The sequence below is a fragment of the Chlamydotis macqueenii genome, chromosome 3 (genome assembly GCF_036417535.1).
Source record: "Chlamydotis macqueenii isolate bChlMac1 chromosome 3, bChlMac1.mat, whole genome shotgun sequence".
In the NCBI taxonomy this organism is placed as follows: domain Eukaryota; kingdom Metazoa; phylum Chordata; class Aves; order Otidiformes; family Otididae; genus Chlamydotis; species Chlamydotis macqueenii.
Window position 1 is genome coordinate 96,127,266 of NC_141558.1, and position 23,147 is coordinate 96,150,412.

The 23,147-nt window shown below is 49.3% G+C and overlaps 1 long non-coding RNA gene across 1 annotated transcript in view; it reads left to right on the plus strand.

The window, feature by feature from the left end:
* LOC147601364 (uncharacterized) overlaps nucleotides 1-21,012 on the plus strand; it is a 46,614-nt gene extending 25,602 nt beyond the window's left edge. The window contains exons 4-6 of the long non-coding RNA XR_015257962.1: nucleotides 10,056-10,240; nucleotides 10,731-11,422; nucleotides 18,337-21,012. This is a non-coding gene — a long non-coding RNA (uncharacterized LOC147601364). The remainder of the gene's footprint in view (nucleotides 1-10,055; nucleotides 10,241-10,730; nucleotides 11,423-18,336) is intronic.
* Nucleotides 21,013-23,147: the final 2,135 nt, after the last annotated feature.

Below are 23,147 nucleotides of genomic sequence, written 5' to 3' on the forward strand. Positions count from 1 at the left end.
GCTCTCTGCCTCTCGGGGCCGTAATTTCAGCATGCAGCTCTGTTGCACGGCGGGAGCAGGAATAACGCTAGGAATCTCTAGAAGGGTGAGTGACTATGTGAAAGGCTAGCGGTGCACATAAGGGATTTCATCGTAAGCGGTCGGAGAAGAGATGCCTGCTCTGCAACAGGCAAACGCTTCTCTGCACAGAACCAGGATGATTTCCCTTCAATCCGGGGCGGATTGCCAGCGGTCTCAAATGTAATCCTCACGCTATTACTTCCAAAGATGAAATAAGGGTATTATGGGCACCGCCACTGAGGCAGGTAATCTTTAAATATAGCTGCAAATTGCCTGGTTTAATTTTAACGAACCCTAATGGTGAGGAAGACAAGACAGGTATCAGCACCGATACAGCATGATATAGTGTGACGGCTGATATAAATGTGACTCATTCTAGCCAGAGGCTTTAGTATAGGAAGTCAAATAAAAGATATAAAAACAAATCTGAATTTTTTTTTCCTTCCCGGTGAAGGTCACCACCAGGAATAGCATGGGAAATAATTAATGGAGGAAGAAATGTTCCCCTTCAAATTAGAAGTATTACCTTGCTTCAGAGTTTTGTTCTCCTCTTTGGGCTCCTGTAACAAATACCGGCAAACGGGGGGGGCTTTCTGCAAAAGCCGTTGATGGATATCCCACCCCGTGGGTGGTGAATGTGAGGCGCTGGCTGTGCACTGCTCACGGTGTCTGTTAATGGGTGTCCGCCTCACCCACAGTCCATCCACCAGCGACGTGCTGAATGGCCCTGGGAGACTGAATGGGGCTCTGCATAATGGCGGCCAATTTTCCTGGTCAACAGGGAGGCACGGTGCCAAGGCTGTGTGTGAGAGCCCCTGCAGCCTGCTGCTGAGGGGGTTTTGCCTTTTCCCTCCGCTCCCGAGCCCCAGGGAGGTGGGTCTTCTTTCCAACCCCAGCACACATCCTGCTCACTCGGTCCCTACGCTTCACGCAGGAGGACAAGGATGACACAGCGACCATTGCAATTGTGGTGGCTCAGGCTGTTCTCTGCTCATCCCGTGGAGGCCTGGGAGGCTGTGGCTGCTTGTTTGCTCCCTGTGACCAGCACTGCCCTTAGACATGGGTAAGGGCAAGGGGAAGCCACGCGCTGTGCCTGCGGTGCAGCATGCATGCAACGCAACCCAGGGCAGGAGCGCTCCACCATCCGCTGCACAGGAATGCGATGGTGCGTCCATGCAAAGGGATTTAATTCCCTTTCCTCAGAGTGCTCTTTGAGTGGGGATGGGTGAGGAGAGGAGTGAGTGCCTCTGCTTCGTGTCACCAGCGTGCAGGCTGGAAACCGGGCAGCTGTGGGGGAACGAGGGGCTGCTGCTCCCTGGGACACTGGTTTGTTTTCTTCCCAGCAGCCATAGCAGGGAAGAGCACTGGTGGGAAGCTCTGGGCTTCGCGCTCCCGACTAAAATCTGCTGCATGTGACTCCATCCCTTCTGCCACGAAGGACTGGTCACGTTTTCCATTCTTGGCTCCATGTGGCTGCTCTGAACATCCCAGGTTATCTGTGTGCAAACCAGCTGCCTTTCCCACCGCTCGGCTCTTGACAGCTCAGCAGGCCTTCATCGCTGCTCAGCGCCCGCCTGCCGGGGCCTTAAGGCAGTGAGCACAGTGTTAGGATACATTAATTTCTGGAGGGCTTTTCTTTTGGGAGTCCGGGAGGTGAAGACTTCAGATCATCCCTCCCTCAGCAGGCTCCTGGCCCTGCAGTGGACTCTCAGAGGTGGGAGCACTGCAGAAGTCCTGAGCACCCCAGAGATCCCATGTAGCACACGAAGAACCTGTTACGGGAAAGCTGCTGATAGCAGAGGTAAGCTCTTACCCACATTTTCCACTGGTGTTGCAGACTCTGGAGAATCAGCTTGTTTCGGCCAAGTTCCCAAACTGCTTTTTGGTGTTTATCCAAAACAAGCCTGTGCATTGAGGTTTCCTACCCCAAAATTGTCTAACTAAACAAAAGAAATGACCTCAGTTACACGGATGCTCCTCCATGTAGTCCTATGACTAGAGTGGAGTCAGGACACAACCCCAGATCATCTCCCCTCTTCTCCCCCAAAAGGAGCTGTTTGAGGATGCTGGAGCTCAGTCCAGATCTGACTTTCACAGCTGACCCCTCTCTGTGTAGCGAGTAAAATACTAATGCAGAAGGCTTTAAGGCAGTTGAGAAACGTGGCCATGCATAAATGTTGGACATTTGGCTGGTAGTGCTCATAATACCATTCAGTCTGGAGTATTTGGGGAACAAACATCAATCCCATAAGGGTGACCTGTCACTTGCTTGTCTTCATGTTGACTTGAAGTTTGACCCTTTCATTCTGCTTGCTTTCTCACTTTCCAAGGCACATGGAAAGTTTGCTTTTCTAGCTATTGCCTTGTGGTCATGAGGTTTGGGGTCACATATTCTCTTATCTGGGGTTTTCACTGCTGCTGCTCCTTGAAATGGCTGCATGGGATGCTGAGTTGGATGGGATGACCTGTTGTGCTCAGGTTTACTTCTTTACAGTATCTTTGTCAAGAAAGACTGCAAGACAGATATACAAGTACTCCTGTATCACTATAGTCTTGTCAAACTCACATGTTAGGACTCCTTGAGAATGTGGGGTTTGTGAGCTGTTTTACCACAGCTTTTATTCTCTTTTTGGTGAAAAAAAAGAAGTTATGCAATTCAAGCTTTTCCTTCTCTTTTTTTTTTTGCACTTAAATTTATCATATTTGCAGATAGACTGTGCCCATGTTAGCAGCTGGTGTGGTGCAGTGGGAGCAGATCCACAGAGGTGGCTTTTTGGTGCTGAAGACTCAGTATGCCAGGGGATTTACATCAGACTGCTTCCGTTCTGGGTTCCCGGAGACGGGATGCTCATTGATGGTTGGAGTGCAGGAGATGCACTCCTGGAGTCCATCTCCTGGTTGCCTTTCAACTCAAAAGGAATCCAGTTAAAAAAATTGCTCCCTGACATACATCAAAACATGGCAAGTGGGAACAAACGGGATATTTGCCTCATAAACTCTTCCCTGATGCAAACAAAAACAGGAATGTAGAAAGATGTGTCAAAAGACCATGGTCAAGAGACCAAGCCCAGAGACATCGCCTTACCCTGAGGTCCCACATTGTTTGAATGTGCGGCAAACAGGCCAGTTATTTGGCTAGTGAAACAACTGTTGAGCTTGGCTGAGAAGCTCTCTTATTTTCTTGGATATAGCTGCTAATCTATTCTTCCACCCTCTGACACTTCCCCAACCTTCCACTTTTCCAACCCCTCACTGAGCGTACACGGATATATATATACACATTATATGTGTGTGTGCGTAGGCGGTTGTGTCTGCTGCCGGGATTTCCTCCCAAACAATACCTGTTGTGCTGGCCACAGCGGTTCTCTTGGTTCCCATGCTCAGAGCAGTTTGAGTTTCCTGCTGGCTCAGCAGCAAGACTTGCAGGGCTTTTTATACTTATTCTTCTTCGGGAGCCAAGCGGAGGAGCGCAGTTTGCCTGTGAATGGCAGGCTGGCCGGGCAGGCGGCAGGAAGCTTGCATACCAAACCATGTGAACTTTGAGGAGGGGAGGAAGGGGGCCGAGGGGCTGCTGGCTGGGCTTCGTGAGGCGTTTGCTGCAGCCCTCTGCCTTCTAAACTTGTCACCTGGGCACAAGGGTGCTCCCCGAAAGGAACAAAAATATCTGTAAAATAGGAGTGGAAAGAAGCAAGAGAGCTGAAAATGGAATTATAGAAGACACACGGGGAGGGCTTGAAGGACAGAGAAAAGTGGGGAGGCTTGGGTTTTAATTATTAGCGTGAAGCCCTGTGCATGAGTTGACTGCACGGAGCGGTGCCACAGCTGCCCCGGCAGCAGCCGCACCGTCTGCTCTGGGTGAGGGCAGCTCTTCTGGATTGCCCAGGCAAAATCAAAAGCACAGAAATGAAAACACACTTCTCTCTTCCCTCCCTGCACTCCCCCCTCTGCTCCTTCCTGTTGCTGCCAGCAAAAATTAGTAAATAAGCAGGTTTTCTTTTGCAAAGACAGGGCATCATGGGGTGGCTATGAAAGAGGGGTTTGATGAGCGGCGCCATAAAATGCGCCTGCTCTATGGTCACAGGTGAAGCTGTCTCTAGAGCAGGGAGAGGGGCGATTTGGCAGGTGCTGTGGCTCCACTGCAGGTGCAAGTGTGCTGGGAGCATCCTTGGAAAAAGGTGGGAGGCAAGAGGAAGGAAGCATGGGCTGAGCCCGTCTGCTGCAGGCCAGCTACCTGCCTCCTGCTCGAGTCTGCACAAAAAAACAAGGAAGAGGCTTTGCCTGTGCTTTGAAAATGAGGAATGAGGTAGTACGTGCCATGCAGATGCTTCCCCAGAGAGAGTTCCCGAGTGAGAGCTCCCGAGTGAGAGCGGCCCGACGTGGGCATGGCACCATGGGGGTTGGTGGGACGACCTGGTGCAGGAAGAGCGGCCACAGTGGCCTGGCAGGCGCTGCTGGAGGGCACTGCGGCACAGGCACGAGTGCCATTCCTGTGTGTAGGAACTATTTTTAAAGTGATGGCATGATGGAGAGAGCCAGTGGGGGGTGGAAATGCTCAGCAGAGTGACAGACCCAGGAGATAGCGGCAAGGCACGTTAGTCATGCCATAGCATCATTGCGAAGTGATGCGACTTTCCTGGACTGATCTGAAATAAAAACAACACACAGCTTTCCCTCTGGCATCACCCTTCTCTGAGGGTTTTCTAAGGTGCCCATTACTCCAGACTCTAAATAATCCATAAATACACAGTAATTCCGAGAAACTGGGGGCCCTTGCTCCCCTGCCCAGCTCAGCAGCACACTGTGTCTAGCTCCCAAGCAAGCGGAAAGACAATGGATCTACTTGGCACCTTCATCCCTGTGGCATCCCCCCAGGATAAGTAGCCTTGCCTGGTGGTCCCCAAACATGGGAAAGATGGGGAGATACCTCTCTGGGTCCCAGAGTGGGCTCGCAGGGAGCCAGCGGAGGGTCCCTGGGGAGAGCCACCCACCGGGCCCATCTAGGTCGCAAACAGTCTCTGCCTAGGCAGCATATGGCAGAGCTCAGGCACCTCTGAAGGTAACCCGTGCCTTGACCATGGTCGTCTTAGAAAGTACAAAAGCAGTCCCAAATTTGGGGAATTTACCATCAAACTCAGGCATTTTCTGTTCATCTCCACTCCTGGCTCAGCAGAAGCACAGTTTAAATTACATGTAATTGATGACTTTGTTGCCTCTGACTGTTCTTAAGACTCTTCAATATTTCTTATAAGACCAAATGTTTCATTGCCTGGAACCGCTGCAAGCTTCAAATGCTTACAGCTTAGCTGAGATTTTCTGTGCTGGGTGTCTGTCTCAGGCTGAGTGCACTTGGGGAGCTTCAGCAAAAAGTGTTTTTGCTTGCTTACAAGAAAAAGACAAGAGAAGCAAATTTTTTTCTTCGTATTCAAACATGTTCTTAAAGTGATCTGTTGAGAAACTCTAGTACTTTCTGCCTTTGGAGCAGAGGCTGGAAATTTGGCAGATATCAGGAATGTGCCTTTGGTTGCTCTTCATGGCGGGAAAAAACTTGAACTAAGAAACCCTGGGAAATAAAAAGGCTTCAGATGTCAGGCACTCAACAGAAACTTCTTGAGAGTTAGAAGCTGAATTCTCTGAAGGCACTTGCTCAGTGGAGACTTGTTCGAGTCCAGCGGCTAAATCACAGACGAGAGTGCGGCAGGCACTCCTGCTGCAGGTGCAGAGCGGCAGTGCTTTGAAATTGTTTTCCTGTGCTGACAGGGTCACTGCTGTGCTGGGGACCAGAGCCTGGAGATGCTCTCAGATGTGCTCTTTTGATGATCCTTAGGCCGACACGCAGGAAGGCTGATGTTGGTCCTGGCCGGGGGAGGGAGGGAGCCTCACTGCAGCGCAAAGGCTGAGGACCCCCGGCCTGGGGAGGGTGACTGATGTCAGATGTGGAACTGGATGTGGGAGCAGGACCAAGGCAGAAAACAGGCTGGAAGGACTAGGAGGTGCAGAAGGGCTCAGATTTGGGAGTATCTCTTCCCACCAGATCATACCTCCTGCAGAACCTGGAGAATCCCACCCAGGGATTTCTGCCACGCAGTAGTTGTCGGTTGTCAGCAAATATTTGGAGAAACCCATTGGCGTAACCTGTGACTCCTTCCTGCCTGCTCCCTCAGCAGAGACTGATGGGCTCTCAGTACTCCAAATTATTCTGCTCTTCAAGCATGACGGAATTAACACCTACGAATAAGAGTCAGTCCTGCTGGTGAGTCAGGCGCTGGTCGGTGTGCTGCTGTACGATGGAATTCCTGCATTTTTATTTCAGTTTGCTATCTGCAAACCGAGGAAATGACACAAAATCAACGTAGAACAAAAGTATGGAAGTTTGTACAGTCAAGGCCCTGGCAGTTAGAAAATGCTTGATTTAACACTGCCCTTGCCATCTGAGCATGGCTCCCATCTGTGCAGGCATTGCGATAGTGTTGCTTTTAGCTGCAGGATCAAATGCATATGTAAATATTTTTTTTTCCCCACAACAACTCTACCTCTTTTAACGTCCAGGACAGGTGGTTCTGGGGAGGTGAGTGGAGGCTGTGCAGGGAAAGGTCCCAATCCTGCCCCATTTATGGCTGCAGCTGGGCAGGATGAGAAGATCCCCACTCTACCTTCATGCCGCAACGAACGTCAGCCCTCAGCGATGGCAGCAGCAGCCAGTGTCTTTCTCTGCTCTGAAAGACCAAAACAGATGGAGTCCTCAGAAAAATTGTTTGCCTAACTTGAACAAGCCCCCATCGGGCACTTGGAGGGTGAAGTTTTGTGTAACTTGTAACTTGACCACGGGTGGGAAAACTCAGGACCCTTGTGAAGGCACATCCCCCTTCCCTGGCTGAGCATCAGTGCCAGCCTGTGAAGACAGAGGTGCTTAATCTCTTGATTTGAGCAGGGCAAGCTAACACATATCTTGCTAATCTTATTCTAGGAGACAGTTGAATTGTTTTAGCTAAAAATTACCAAAAGAATCTGCCTGAGGCAGACATCCAGCACGGAGTATTTGAGCTTGAGCAGCTGAGCTTTGGCAAAGCTGTGCGTAGCAGAAAGCGCTCATTAATGGGAGGTGTTGAGCAACTTTAACTCCAGACAGTGCTCACAGGGTGAAGTGAGAAACTTTCACTCTGCGGATGGTCCCACCAGAAAAGATGTACGTGTACGCGTGAAATCCTGCTGCTACGCATTTGGTGAGCCCGTCGCTATAGATGAATACTGACCTGCGTTTGTAATGCAGCATTTGCAGGCTCCAGGGGTGGGCTTGCTGTTTTGCAGACTTACCGGTTACTTCGTGGTTTTCCATTGCATCAAATGCTGAGGAGAAACGGTATTTTAGCGATGGCAATGCATGAAGCGAAACACGTGGGAATTCTCTTTTCCTGTGGGAGGAGGAGATGCAGGGGGACGGGCATGCTGGCGGGTGGCACGCGTGGTGTGTGTGGCAGGTTGCTTTGTGGGAAAGTCTCGCGATCGCGGCTGTGAGTGGTTCTGGGGACTCCTCTCTGCTCGCCTGACAACCTCCACACTGATGGAGGTTTTGGCAGGGGGTGAGAGGACTGCGGAGGTTAGTGGCGGGGCGCTAGCAGCTCTTTTTGCCAGTCTCCATTTTCCTTCTCTGCAGGAAGCGGTATTTTCCTTTCTTGTTACACTCCATCTAGAGCTGTGTAAACAGCACTCTCTCCTTGATGTTGACACCTTCAAATGATTTTATCTCCCTCTTAGGGGTTTATTTACCCAAACTGTACTATTTAGTTATTTAATCTTCCCTTTAGTTATTTGATTGTTCGTTATTGAATTATTTCCAATATGCCAAGGTCTCCTTGGCACACGAGTGCCTGCAGTTGCTCTGTTCAGAGGACGGCCTGTGAAACACACGCTAGCTGAGGAGCATTTACGAGGATGTCTATGCACATTTCATTTTTCTTAAGAAACCTTTTTGACTATTTCTTCCCCGAAGATGTTAGATGTGGAAATAGGATAGGCTTTGGACCTATCATGACCAGGGAAAGGAGAGAGGCAAAGGGCTTTGTCCGGGTAGCTCCACCAGTACGGTTGTGTTAAACTGGCGGTGAACTGGAAGCTTCTCAAAGCTGTGGGAGCCAAATGTCCCACCCTGTTTACCTGTGGCTGCTGGGTTAATTTTTATCCTTTTGAGGTCTAAACCCTTCAAAGCTTTGTTTTGCATGTGTAAATAAAAACTCGCTACAGCCAATGGAGAGACCTGGAAGCCATTTGGTGCAGAAAGATCACAAGACCCTGAGAATGAATGCAGACTTTGTTTTAGCTGAAAATAATATATACATTTAAAGAGCAGAACATGCAAATAAATTTGTAATGGCCGCTATCAGGAGCTGCTGGCAGTTTCTCTGAGCAGAAAAGTCCTTGTCTTGGAGATTTGTGCTACCCCTCAGGCTTCCGTCCATTTCTACGTTGTTACTTGCAATGTTTAAGCCCCATTAAGTTTAAGTGCATAAATTTTCTTTGGCTGTTCAACCCCAGCCACTTTTGGGAAGGAATTGGCCAGAATCCCTGAACCTAAAATAATCAAATGTCTGCCTTTCCATTAAAAAGGCTGCCATTTATCTGACACGCAGTGCAAAATGGAATAAGTAGCTCAGTATAAGCATCCTCTGAGAAAGCTGTTGTTGCAAAACCAGGCAAGGGGCTTGCACAGAAGCAGACAAGGTATCTTTACCAATACCCAGGTCGTTGCACAGCATGTCAGGGTGTTTGGTTTCATAACACGTTATTTTTATAGAATCATAGAATGGTTAGGGTTGGAAGGGACCTTCAAAGGCCATCTAGGCCACCCTCTCTGCAAGGAGCAGGGACATCTCCAACCAGATCAGGTTGCTCAGAGCCCCATCCAACACAGCCTTGAATGTTTCAAGGGATTTATTATCAGCCTCTTGGTTTCTACCACTCTCTTTAGAAATATTCCAGCCACAACTTGTAACCTTTACAGGCTCATCCAAGGAGCATGGCCTTTCAGACACTCCTTTTGCAAGTATTTGTTGTGCTCTGGGAGAGGATATCTCTGTTTCAGGATTATTCCGGGCATGAAAATAAAATAAAAATGGAGATGGTGGCCAGTACGAAGAACCAACCGAAGTAATTTTAATTAATTTCTTTCTGTACCTGCCAATCCACCCTCCCTTGCAGGAAAAACAACTCTCAGACGAATAAAGCATATGGCACGGAAGCTGGAGCACTGATGCCAAGTTTGTCTTTGCCTTAGCAGAACTCACTGCAAGATGCTGAATCTACAGAGCTTCTCCTGAACGCGCTCTTTGAGTGAAAAGGGAAGGCGTATTCCCACCACCTTTTTAACTGGGCTTGTGTGCTCTCACTAAATCCTCAGTGGGTAGGACATTACTGTGGCTGCAGTGCTGGGCAATGGAAGTGAGACGTTTGGTGTAAGTCCCTCTGTCATGACTTGCTCTCCAGTGAGTGGAGAGACGGCCATCCCCACACATTATTTATCCTAAAATAGATGTGGAGTGCTGTGAGAGGGTGCCTCTCGCTTTCCCTCAGCTCAGAGAAAACCCTCAATGCCAGGTCAGCCTGTGGCCAGCCATTACAGGTTTGTCTGCTCCCAGCTCAGCCCCATCAGGTGAAGCTCTGGGAGGACAGAGATGTTGCTGGTGGGTCCTGATGTGGCACAGGTCAATATGATCTCACCAAACCTCCTCTGCTCTCTTCTGAACGGTATAGCATGCTGGAGGAACTTTAAGTGCCTCTCAGCTGTACGCCTCTCCACGGTTGGGCGACAGCTGAAGAGGAGGTTTGAGTGTCTACATTTAGAAGTTAGGCATCTAAGGCCTTTATTGGACCTATCTCTGCAGGAACTGAAGCTGAGCATACTTACCTAAAATGAAAAAATCCCCTGCTGAGTTACTTTAATCTTCCAAACAGCTATGGAAATGTTTCTGCTGTGTACTCTTACAGACGTGTTTCTTCTATAGGTGCTTTCAGACCTGAGAGATGAGGCCATCGTTCTACCTGGATACGTGCCATGGGGGGACACCATGGGTTGGACGAGGGGTGCTGCTCTCCCAGGGTCTCTTGCAGCAGTTTGGAGATGTTTCTTAACACTGGAAGTGAAGTCCCGACATTTGGACCCACGTGTCAGGAAAGCCTCCCGCTGTGGGTAAGTGATGCCTCTCTTTCCAGAAAGAAGATACCCAACAGGGTGATGAAAGGAATGGGCCGGGGAGCTCCTTTGTTTAAACGAACGCTGGGAGAGGCAGGAGGAGGCTTGATTTTTCACATGGTTAATGTTCTCAATCCTCTTTTTAGTCCTCTCATGGCAACCTGTGTACTTTGCAGTTCAAAGTCACATGAATCTCTGCTCAGCAGAAATGTAAATGTTTTGATAAAACTGTTCTTAACAGGTTTGATTCATTTAATCAGCTTGATTAACTGCAGAGCTTTATGGTCTTTAATTGAGAGGGATTTACTATAAATTACCATTTTTTGTAATTTTGTGAAGAACGTGGCGGTGCGCAGGATCCTGCTGCCATGGCGGTGGTGTGGGAGGTGTTTGTTTACCAGTAGAAAGAGGAAAAAAAGAGTTGATCAGAAAATCCCAGCTTGGGTACACGTCACAACTGGTCTTTCCTTTCTTCCATTTAACACAGCAGACTGACTGGCTGTAAAATATGTCCAGCTGGAAAGAAGGTAATTTACTCTGTCCAGCCTAATTTTTCAGAGCTGGATGTCCAGCTGTGTGACATCCTGTGTGAAACCTCTGAGGCCCTGGAGGCTCAATGCAGCAACATTATATTTTTTAATAGGCAGCTTATTGTCCACATTACATTTTTCTGTGCCTTTCAGTTAATATCCCAGACTAGAGAAGCCAAGGAGAGATTGAAACAAATGAACTCTCCCCTTAAACTTAGACATTGCCCTAAGCACTGGAGCAACCAGAGCACCAATGCAGTCTCTGCACCAGCGGGTTTTCTCTTCGCTTGGCGAGCGCTGTTCTCCTGCCGCACTGCCGTGCTGCAAAGCTGGTGCTCCGTGGGTCTCGGGGGTCTTGGTCATCAAAATGCACGAGCTGAGCAACACGGTGTCGCAGCTTTCTTCAGACAGCTTTGCACTTTTACTCCCACCTGACTCTGAAGTGGAATAGCCCCCAAGAAACTGGTGTACTTCATAAGAAAGGAATGTTTTTCATCCTTTCCTAGCACTTCCACGGTCCTTCTGTGCATACGGCTCTCACAGGCCAGCGTGATGCAGGAGGAGACATTTCTAACAGCAGACAACCTGGTTCCTCTTTCACCTTTGACATTTCTACATGATACGAGAAGCTCTCGGCCGTTCACCAAAAGTTAGTATTTGAAGCTTTTTTTTTCTTTTTTGCTTTTTTTTTGTTGCACAGACTAAACATTCACATGTCATATCCTGTACGAGCAGTTGTTGTAATGGATGCGCTGCCAACAGAGACACTTGGGTTTAAGTGGCTGATCCTTTGCAACAGTAATGCCTTTTACTGGAAGGTTACGTCTTCGTAAAGCCAAAATGCTCTTTATCCAGCTTTGGCTTTTGAAAGAAACACTGCAAATGTTTTTGGATTGGATGTGAAATGTTGTGCAAATTCTGAAATACCAAGGTGCAAAGTCGATCTTTTCCTTATTAAAAAGCTAAATATCAAAACAGGGGGATTTAAAGCTTAAATGGTTTATACACTATGAATTCATTAGAGGTTTACATCCCCAGCAAGGGGAATACTTAAAAACAGAAGAAATGTGTAAAAATGAATTAAATATGAAACTAAAGAAATATTTCTGTGTGTTTGGTGTGTTGTTTTTTGTTTTTTTTTTTTAACTTGATCTAGCATTTCTTTTCAACTCCGCTGAAGTTGCTTGCACTTTGGGGCTGTGCATCCTGACCCCCGGAGGGCTCTGGCAGGAGTGAGCAGGGACACAGGAGCCCCGAATGACTCTTCACAAAGGCAGAGATTCAGAGCTGTCCTTCCAAATTATTTCCGTTCATGCTGCAGCCGCTGCGGTGAGTGCTTGAGGCTGAGGAGGCCACAGCTTGCTGGTGCAGTCAGAGGTAACGGCAAAAAGCTCCACCAGTGTTCAGGATGCAGCATGGTTTGGGCGGTTTGGGAAAATAAAGTCTTGTCGCCGGTTACTGGATCCAAGGAGAAAGCAGCTACGTGTTGCTGATTACCTCCTGGGAGAAGGAGCAGATGACTGATAACTTTTAAATTGCTCTTTCATCGTGCTGTGTGAACTGCACATGGGGATTGGAGGTGCACCGGAGGCTGTTGCATCACAGATCATGCTTTTAGCAGGGCTTTGCAGAAAAAAAAAATGAAAGTAAACGGTGTTATTTTCAGCCTGAACAGTGAGCAAATTCTCAGTATCTAAATGAGAGCCCTTGAAGTCAGCTCCAGGTGTTGCAGGAAGTGGTGGAGGTGACTCAGTAAATGTCACACTTCCCTCCAAGTCAGTTCTGGTGTCCAAAAATAACATTTCATGGGCATCTGGCTGTTTAAGATGGCCCTGCTTTTTCATGAAACTCTAAACTGTTGCTACCTGGCACCTTCCCGATTTTACGCCACCCTCCTTGTCACAAGTGTTTGCATTTATCTTCCTGTCTTTGTTCTTCCCTATAAAGCCAAAGATATGACAAGTTAAGTCCTGTAGGTCTCTAAAAACAAGCATTAACCCCTTTCATCCTCATTCCATTGCTTTGATGCATTTTCTTAAATATTTATTCCTCTTGACTGACCGATATTTCCTCCACTGTTTTAGTCCAACAGATCTTTCTTTGCAACTGCCCTATGCAAGCATTGATGGGAGCAACTAAACAGCTGCTGGATTCAAGCAGGCAGACAGTGGTGCAGTGGAAAAGAAAAACCTTCCGTGTCTGACAGTGCAGACCTTCACATGCCAGTGTGTCTTGCATGCACGCAGTGGGAGAGGGCAACCAAACCCCACAGCCTCTGAGATTGGGTTGGGGGCAGCCAGCTCACCCCAGCCCACCTCCTCAGTGGCAAGCCAGCAGCTGGTTACTGTCGTGCTGGGTTCTGGTCATTATGGCTCTCTGTGTGCCATGCTGGCTGGGAGATGCTTGATGTTCTGCCTGTGGCTTGGTGACGTGGGAACTTCATCAGCAATGCCAGTGCAGGAGCTTCTTTATCCATGGCCCAAAGGTTGACCCCTTCCCTGGGGGAAAGGGGAAAACTCTTGCCCCACAGCAGAGGGGCTCAGCAGGGGTAGGAAAGTCCAGCTCCTTACTGTTTACACTGGACACTAAGAAGTCCCAGGAAGGAAGAGAAGGAAGGCTGGAGTACAAAGAAGTCCTAAAGGTTGTGTTAGGGTAGAAGAGAAAGTGTAGGCATATCACCCCAAATCCTCTTTCCCTCAATGCAGGCTTAGGAAACCGGGTGGCACATGGATGGGGCCACAGCCAGAGAAACATCAGCTGTTTGTGCGTGGGCATCGCAGGCCATGGGCGCCAGGCAGGCAGGGACATCAGGATCTTTGCCACTCTTCATGGACAAGTCTGATAATTTTCTGTAACCACTGTCGAGTTTAGATTTTGTAAACTAGCACTTCTGTTTTTATCTGAGCCTCATCTGAGAGTGATTTTAAGGTAGCTGTCTAACCACAGGGTGTCTGCCCCTGCAGCTACTGCAATGCTTTCCACGAGGCACTGATACCTCCTTAAAGTTAACCCTAATGCACTACTGCAAGGAGGGATCTCAACCCCAAACCACCCCAGCCCTGAAGGAGTTGTCTTGCAGGGGTGGGTTATGTGCTGGGTGCTGGAGATGGCCTTGTCCATGCTGTTAGCTGCCCTGGCTGGTGGAGATGGCCGACACTTTGGGAGGTTTGCCGTGGCCGCTGTGCCAGTGGGGAGAGCTCTGCGGAAGTGCAGCGGGATGGGCAGGCTGCCTGCCCACACCCCGGCCCTCCTGGCTGGCACACAGTGAATTGCATCGCATGCTGACAGTGAAATCACCCTGCAACCCTTTGCCTTAGCAGGAACCGTCACCTCCCACTTTCACAATGACAAGGTTTCATATCCTTCTTACAGCAGCTCTTCTCTGGAGCTGTCCGGGCTGCAAGCCAGCCCGCCCAACCGCCTTGTCCCGGTGGAGGCTGAGACTGAGCCGGATGGCCCGGTCACACCACCTCCACCTCCATGGCCAGGCCTTCGCACAGTGGTAGGGTGAGCGTTTGGGTTTGAGGAGCACCTCCCTTCTCCATCACTGCAGCCTGCAGGACCACAATGTGGGCTGGGATTGGAGATGGGATGGCAGGGAAAACCCCATCCTGTCCTGCAGGATCCCAGTGTACACAGGCAGGGACCATCCCTCTGTGTCCATCCTCCTCTGCAGCATTGGCAAACATGTTGTCCTAAACATGTTCCCTCCCCTTCCCCTTCTCAGCCAGTGCCCTCTGTGCTTGTGCCTTGTGTCAGGGCTCCTGGATCCACCTGGGCTGCTCGTGCAAGTCAGTCGGTATCTGGTGAGCAGTGGTGCTGGGGCTCTTCCACCTCTGTGCCCAGGGTAGATGGATGAGCTGGAAGGGCCTGCGTGACCGGCTCAGTTCAGGCTGGGGACACCCTTTGGAGCAAACCTCCTGGTTGCTCCCACATGCTCTGCTTCTATTCACCTTCTGGGGTGGTCTTGGAGGGCATAGGCTGGGTTCCTTCTGGAGGGGACTAAACTGGAATATCCTCTCCAGGAACACCCCATCCACTTCCCAGCTGAGTCCATAGGGCCAGACTGCAGCCAGTCTGAAGTAAGCCCCCCTCCCCAAATGTGTGTTACGTGTGTGTCAGATCTTCAGCCCTGAGTGCTTTGCCCTACAGATCTGCTCCTATTGGGCTGCGTGACTTGCTCTTCTAGCTGCAGCCCTTGTGACTGCTGCTGGGGTAAGTGAGTAAACCTGGGCTCTGTCCATAGTGGCTGAAGTCCAGCTTTCTGGGAGTGTATGATACTCTGAAATTGGTACCAGACAACTTTGGCACATCAAAGTATGAACTGTAGCAGTTGAGCAGTGCTGACAGAAACCCACGGTGCCCGGGCAAGGCAGATAGTTGGGATGGGAACCATGGCAGCTGTGCCAGAGCAAGCCCTTGGGGTCTTTGTCTTCAGTTCTCTGCTGCAAGTGGGGGTGTCACAACGTTTCTGTATCAGACAGGGGTGCGATGGGGGTCAGAGGGGTCTTGCAGTCCTTGAAAGACCCAGGGGCATGACGGTGAGGGGCACTGCAGAAGCGCCTGAGTGGCAGCACCCCCTCAGCCATGTCCCCGTGCCATGCCTGTGGTCAGATGGGATGCAGAGGTGTGGGAGGGCAGGCAAAAGGCACAGAGGTTAAGGGATAGATTTTGGTTTTGAACACTCATACGTCACAGGCGGTGGAGTTTTTGTCTGCAGGTCATTTTAACCACCTAAGTACAGAAAACGGGGGCTGTTTTGCTTCTCACCTATACTGAGGGGACTGTGTTTGCGTGTCCCCATTATGCATCACGTTTCCTGGCACACAGAGCAAGTTTTCAGGGCTTCTGTTGTTCTGCTTCAAAAATCCCTACCTTTTAGTTGACTTAGATGAAGGAACCCTTTGGAGAATGATGTCACCTGCGCCTCAAACACTCAGAAGTTTTTGATCATGAGTTTTGGATGGCTTCAGGGTCAGGCTCGCTGATTTACAAAGTGTATACGCCTGCTCTTTAAAACTTGTAAAATATGGAAGCAATTTGTGTATGGTTGGAAGAGGTGCTCACATGCTTGAAGTTGGTTGTTTTGTTTTTTTTTTTGTATCTTTACAGTTTCTGAGTCCCTGGGGCTTTTTACTGTTTCTTTCAAGCAGACCCAGACGGCTTACAAGGAGCACAACGCTTTGGCCCTTTGAGCGCAGGAGTAGGTAGCTCCAAGAAGCGGTCAGCCCTAAAAGCAGCTTCTTGCACAGACCCTTCTCGTTTTTCTCTGGGGAAGAGCCGGCACAGAGCACCCTGCCAGTCCCTGCGAGCCCATCCGAGACCACAGCCTCACCATCTCCAAACTGTGGTATTAACAGGACCGCATTTGTACCCTTTCCAAGCAGTGACGGCAGCTGTTGTCACGGGCAGATGACAGCCGAGTTTGCAGGTCTGGCAGCCCCCTGAGCAGCAGGGACAGGCTGTGCCTCTCTGACCTTCATAGTGGGCTCAGCCCAGCCCGGCTCCCTCTCTGCTGAGGCTGCGAGGCGGGCAGAGCCGAAATGTCCCGGCAGATTTCTCTGAAAAGGTCAAAGCGGTTCAGCTCAGCAGTGCTGGCAAGGGAATGGTGGAAGGGGATTTCGGGCTTATTCCTGGGTCAACAGCTGGAGGGTCGGAGCTCGCCCTGGGCCCTGGTGCTGGCTGTGGGGGGACTTTGAGTGCTGCCCGCCCTGGCGGTGGCACCTGTGGGTTTGGAGGGGTGCCCCAGCACCCCACACGGCTCACTCGGGGCCTGGGCACCGCGGTTTCCTGCCGGGGCTGGTGGCCGTTGCAGGGGATGATTCAGAGCCACTGGGCAGGGCAGCAGCTTTCTCATGGGGAAGCGCAAATAACCCCTCAGCAGGCAGGCGCAGGCGGGTGGGAGCAGGGGTGGGGGGCACGCTGGAACCCAAGCTGGCATGGCAGCACAAGTGGAAGGGCACAGTGGACCACCAGTTATGCCAGTGCTCAGCACGACGCCTAGGAGGTGCCGTGGGAAGTGACGTGGGGCCAGTTCTCCTTGTGCTGGCTCAGGGTTTACAGCAATCACCCCAAAACCCACAGAGCTCTTGGATGCTCTGGTGCCTGCTGGGTGGCTGTGAACTACCCCCAAGTGTTTCTGCCAGGCGTGAGCAGAGATGTGGGCTGTGTGCATGCTGCCCTCCTGATAGGTACAGTGCTACCCGGCAGGATTTTGCATAATTTCTCAAAGGGAAGGATTTGGCAAGATGGAAAAGAGGAAATGCAAATTTTTTCCTTTTTTGGGTTTTTTTTTTGTTGGTTTTTTTTTTCTGTTTTCTTTTGCTAGGGAAGCCACAGCCTTATGAAGTCACCATTCATTTTAGCAGCTGAGGCAGCTGTGCACAGCAGATTCGGTGACCGGATGCTGTGGTCTGGTTGTGTGTCTAGTTGATGCAAAGCTTGGAAAATAATAAACACAAGCTTCCCCAAGCAGGGCACGTCCGTTATTGCGTGCATGCTGTAATTCAGGAACTAGCAGATGTCTGAGCTTCGTGCCCAGCCTGACAGAAACACAAGAAGGGAACTGGTTCAGGGTTTGAGCACAGCTGCGCCGGTCAGATGACTCTGTCAGCTGAACCTGCCTCCAAACCAGCCCTGATTTATCATAGCAGGGACTCTGACCTTTGTTTGGTCACAAAAATACCATCTTGGAAAGCTCTCTGAAGGCTTTGTAGAGAAGGAGAGCAGTGGTAATAATAGCTCAGGGGCGTCCCTGGAAAGGAACCTTTGCTTGCTGGCTGTGCCCAACCATGGGGGTTAGCCAGAGGCAATCACAAAAGAGGGTTTCAAGGGGCCTGGCTCATGGAATGGTTAACATTTTCACTTGCACTTGTCCAGAGGTGACAGGGCATTGCTCTGCCTGGAGGTCTTGTTCCCACCTTCAGGCAAAGGGTGCAGCCTTGCCTGCATCATGACGGTTCAGACCCATGACTGACCTGTGGCTGTTTGGTGGCTGGAGCGACAGGAGCTGGCAGCTGCCATCGGATACTGTGCCACGAAACCAGTGTAACCAGTTGGCAACCTCAGCCCAAGCTGAGCAAGCCGGGCTATGTTTTTCCCCATCAGGGCTTCCTTGCTTGGAACTTAAAACCTGGGCTTAAGTTTTGGTCTCACGTGGTGGGGCTCTCTGAAGATAGCTCTGCAGATCGGTGTGGCCAGGACTTGACCACATCTCCAAACATAGCTGAAAAAGAGAACCAGAGAAGCCTGTGGATTTCCTTTCAACCTCATCTGCTGTGGCTGGGCACATCGTGCTGCAGACCGTTGCGGCCACAGCTCAGGTTAATATGCTTGGTCGGAGAGCCTGAACCCATGTAGGCAGGGCTCTGGGAAGCCTTTCCCATGCTTTGGTGAGATTGTGGAAGAAAGCCGGCTACTGCCTGAGCCGCGCCTGTTGGGTGGGAAAATGGGAGAGTGTTTTCTTTTAAATGAAAGTGCTGCTTAGCAGAGTTACATGTAATCACCAACGCTCCTTTTCTTTCAAAGTCCAGAGGGTAACTGTTTTTGCCTTTCCATTTGCAGGAAGAAGGGAGCACAGGTTGGTGGCTAAAACTCAGGAGTGGCAACTTGGAGATAGGAGCTCCATTAACCCATGGGCACTGCCATGCTGAGTCATCATTACGGGTAGCTACTAATTCCTTCCATTTTTTTTTCTCCAAAACACACTGATGAAGGTTGCGAATTAATCCTGAAAGACACTGTTGTCCAAGGGACCTCAGCAGGGAACTCTGCAGGAAAGGCAACACTTATCTGTAAAAATCTGTGACTCGAAGGCGCACGAGGAGGCACGGTGTTTGCAGCAAAGCCCAGTCTGTAGCTCTGGCCCTGAGGGAATTGCAGCTACTCCTGCCAAATACGACTTGGTTCAAGACCTTTTCCTCAACCTTTACAGCAGCATGTTAAGTTTCATAGCTTAACTTTAAACAAGCAGCACAAAACACCACTCAGAACAACAGGTGGAATGGCACCGAGTCGCATGGGTGACCGTAAGGAAATCAGGCGATCAGGATATGGAAGGACAGGAAGTATGTGCCAAAGTCGGTGATCACATAATTTGTTTGCAGTGAGTCATGGTCTTCCACTTTCACACATTCCCTTGAGCCTCCTGCACAACGATGTACTGTCTGCCTTTGCGGGGTTTTGTGAAATGACCGTGTTTCTCGGCTTTCCTGGACAGTCCTCTTTTCCCTTGTGAGCCTGCAACTCCACAATGTCTGCGGTATCGTTTCATTAACACATCTGATTTTTAATCCTTCAGTTATATTTACTTAAGTCCTGTGGCCACGCTGAGGAAAAAATTGCTCCTTTTACCAAGAGGAGCCTAATGGAAAGGGTGTTTCAGGAAAGGAACAAAAGTTTGGGAAGAGGGGAAAAGTCAAATGAGTGCAAACACCGATGAAAGCTGTTCTCTTGCTCAGAACGAATACTAAGAAAACTTGCTCAGTGGGTCACGATGAGCTCATTCAGTCCACTCGATTACTGGAAAAATCTTCCACTTTGAGAAGCATACATATGTCTGTGTTGAGTCAGAATCTGGCACAGCAGCTTTGGTACACATTTTTGTTATAAAAAGTCCCCTTTGTCTTTTACAACCCTAAAAAAAATCTGGCCCAAACATTTTCTGCATTTCATGTTTTTTTTTTACAGAGAAAATGTGGGCACTGCAGTGTCATGTTTTACCTGGTAGGTGATATCTCTAGGCCTGGGGTGGTTCCATTTTCCTACCTGCAGCTCTTCGGTGCTGTGCATCCTTTTATTTGCTGTCCAACCTCCATTTATTTAGTATACACACAGCGATGTATGAAAAGGTTGCAAGTGCACACCTGCACATGCTCGTATGCAGACACTGCATTTTGAAAAGTTTGCTGAAAGGGTAGCAATTTTTTTCTGCTGAACTTCTTGGCATATTTTCAACGCAAAGCTGGCAGCTATTGTATGATGCCTCCAGCCGACAGTATGGGGGCCTCAGAGAAAATTATGTGTTCGGTGAGACTGAGAAAATAGAGTTACAGACACCACAGAGCTATGCTGGGATGGGCACAGCAGTTGTGGGGAGGGATCATGGTCAAATGTGCTATTTCAAGCAAAATCAGAGATGAGGATGTGTCCCTAGCCACAGGAAGAGCGTTGTCTTAGTCAGAACGGTTAATCATGCAACATGAAGAGAAATACCTACTGTAAGTCCTCACGATTTCTGTTTCCAACAGCTTTTTTCCTCCTCTGAAATGACTTGCATATATTTTGGTGCTGCTCACTCACAATATGGTAGCATCTGCGCTCTGGCTTTGTTGACGGAAAGCTGGAGGTTCTCCGGGTGGTATGAGCCATGCTTCTGTCACAGAGCTAACCTCCATGTGCCTCTTTTTGGGAGGCAGACAGACAGAGAGAAAGAGAGGAAAAAAAAAAAAAAGTCCTGCTGACGTCAATGAAGACCACACTGTACTGGATAATATTACTGTGTACCTCAACCGCCCACTCCCTTTAATTTAGTAGAAACTAAGCAAGCTGTTTTGAAACCCATTGCTTCCAGCGTGTTTGCACTGTTCTCCCTCGACCAAAGGCTATTAATTGTCAGGAGCTTGAAAGCTACCTGATTCCTTGTTCAAAGCACTGAGACAGAGGGGATTTCCATGAGTAATAATTTCAGTCTGTGCTTGTGCGGCGCACCGTAGGCTAGAGTAAATTGATCCAGCTGCTTGCAAGACTAGATGGAAAAGTGCCCAGGGGGGGCCGGGAGCACATCACCAGATGGAGCTGGATGCTGTTGTCGTCACGTGGGGCTCCCCAGCTGCTGGGCATGCTTGGGCTGGACTTCCACCATGAGCAGGGTGCACTGACTTGCAATGTGAGGCAAATTCGCCAGAACATGTTGCAATGTCTTCTCTTGTAATAAGAAAGGATAATTTTAGATTAGCCAGAACTGTCGTCTTTTTTTTTTTTTCTCTTCTCTTCTCAACATCCTCAGCATGTGGACCCCAGTATTTTGTGCATGTGTTTTGCTCGGCAGCAATCCTCTCTGTGACAGAGGCTATAAAAGCTTCCAAGAGGCCAGGTACCTCTACAAACAATAAAAATTGGCAGGATTAACCTGTAACCCGAGGCAACGAAAATACAGATTCCACTAGCCAGATGGCGGAGTTCAAAGATCCACTCACTTCCTGGTGGAGGTTGCATGAGTTAATTTTTATCCTTGTTAAAAAGAAATAAGAAGTGAAAACACAGCAATAAAATGTGTGCTGCTTGCTATCTCTGGTTTTAATCACATTTATTTCATTCATTTGTGTTTTGTTATTAGAGACGTTGGGAAAATACATTCTTTCTCTCTTCTGGAGATATTTAAGTCCTGCTTGGCTTTTTTTTTGTTATTTTGCTGGGGTGTTTGCATGATCAATTCAATTTAGTCTGTTGGAAGAAGAGCACTCTATCGGAGGAACTAATTAACATAGCAGGAATGCAATTCACTTATTGCTTTAAATGAACAATTCAATTAGAGTTGCAGGGAAGAGATGGCACCCTGGATTCGGTAGCCACTTCCTCACGGGAGAGGCCAGGGCTGGCAGTGTGACAGCGGCCTGGTGTGCTCAGAGGGTCTGGGGGCTGCCCAAGGCCAGGGTCTCCAGCAAGTTCATGGAGGGAGAGATACCCATCGCAAACGGGGTGCAGAGCCATTTAGGAGGTTGCCAGAGCAGATGAGGCAGGGGTGGCAGGGAAAGACATCCCTGGAGTGCTGGCACTGCGTGTTCGGGAGGTTTTCCCTCCCAGCTGCAGAGCAGCTTGCTTGGCAGGAGAAAGTAACTTTGCAGAGGGGGACACTGGAGCAGGGAAGCAAGACATCCAGGGAGTGGCAGGAACAGGATGGGTTTAGGGATGTCCCACTCTGTGCCCCGGGCACCATGCTCCTGTGGCAGGGCTGGCCAGCCAGCGCTTTTTACAAAGAGCAAATCCACTCCATCTCTTTACCTTTCCTACTGGTCGCCCCTGACAAAACCAACGTATGCGGTCAGCGCTGCAGCACGGGGACCTTACCGCACCCCTGCCGAATCAGTGGTAGGAAATTTACTGGAGAGGGAGTATCGGCATACGTTAATCTGAGAGCAGCACTGGGTTCTTCTTTCTCTGGGCCTGACCCTATGACTTTCCTCACAGGCCAAGCATCGGCTGTGAGAAGAAAGGCTGCAAAGCGTGAGGTTTAGCTAAGTGCCCGTGTGCCGTGCTATCGTGTGGCTGTCATGAAGTGCACACAAAGGTAAACGGCTCAACCAGCAGATTGCAGAAGCAGGAGTGGGAGAATAAAGTTCATGGGTTGTTTTTTTTTGTGATGGTTTGTCCTCCCTTGCCGGCTGGGCCATTAGTGAAAACAGAAGTTGGGCCTCTGGCAGGGTTTTGGAGCGGGCTGCAGGTACCCTTCAGGAGAGCAGTACTGGGAGTTCCAGGCAGGGAGTTTATGATTAATTTTGCAGGCATTTATTGTGCAATGCGAGATGGCCACCGGCCAGCTCAGAAGTTAAGCCAGAAGATGACTGTCAAATGAAACTGTTACGTTTGGCAGATCTTTCCAAAGCTGCTGTGCAAAACAGGCGTACTGAAGCTGATTCCTGGATTTTCCAGACCCTCTGTACAGCATATTCTTGTACAGCAGCCGCCTTCTTTTTCCCCTTGTTGGCAGAAGAATTAGTTTTGACCTGCAGGCTGCATGCATTTTAGGTCAGGATTTGTACTACAGGCAGCCCTCTCTGTGCCTTACATTTACCAGCAAACCTCCTCTTCTGGTAATTCGTCCTTTAACGATCTTACAAGGAACCAGCTCTACTTCACTCGGCTTTCTGAAAACAAAACCATGTTTTCTTTGAAAAGCCTTTTTAGCCCAGATGAAGGTGAGGAGAAGATGAAAAGGCTGGTGGTGCAAAACGAGCCCTGCCCGTGCAAGCAGATTGCCGTAGAAATTTCCCCCTTGGGTGGCTTACCCGAAGCTAAGGTCAGTCAGTTAACTCTGTTTGGCCACCGTCTGCCATGAATACTTCAACGATAAAGCTTAATGTGTAACCGAGGGGTTTTTTTTCTTCTGTGTCAGCAGTTGGCAAGAAGATACTGTAAATAAGGCTCCCTGTGAGTAAATAGATATGTGTGGAGAGGGGAGGGGAGCACCGCAGTAAGCAGTTTTGAAATTCATGCCAGCGTTGCTTCAAGTGATAAGGTTATTTGAGTAACCTGCAAACCATACGGATGCACAGGTTTCAAAAACAGGAAAGCATCTTGTTTAAAAACCTTCTGAGGCAACGCGAGGCTTAGAAAAGAAACTGACTTTGCGGTTAAGTGATTGTACTTCCTTATTG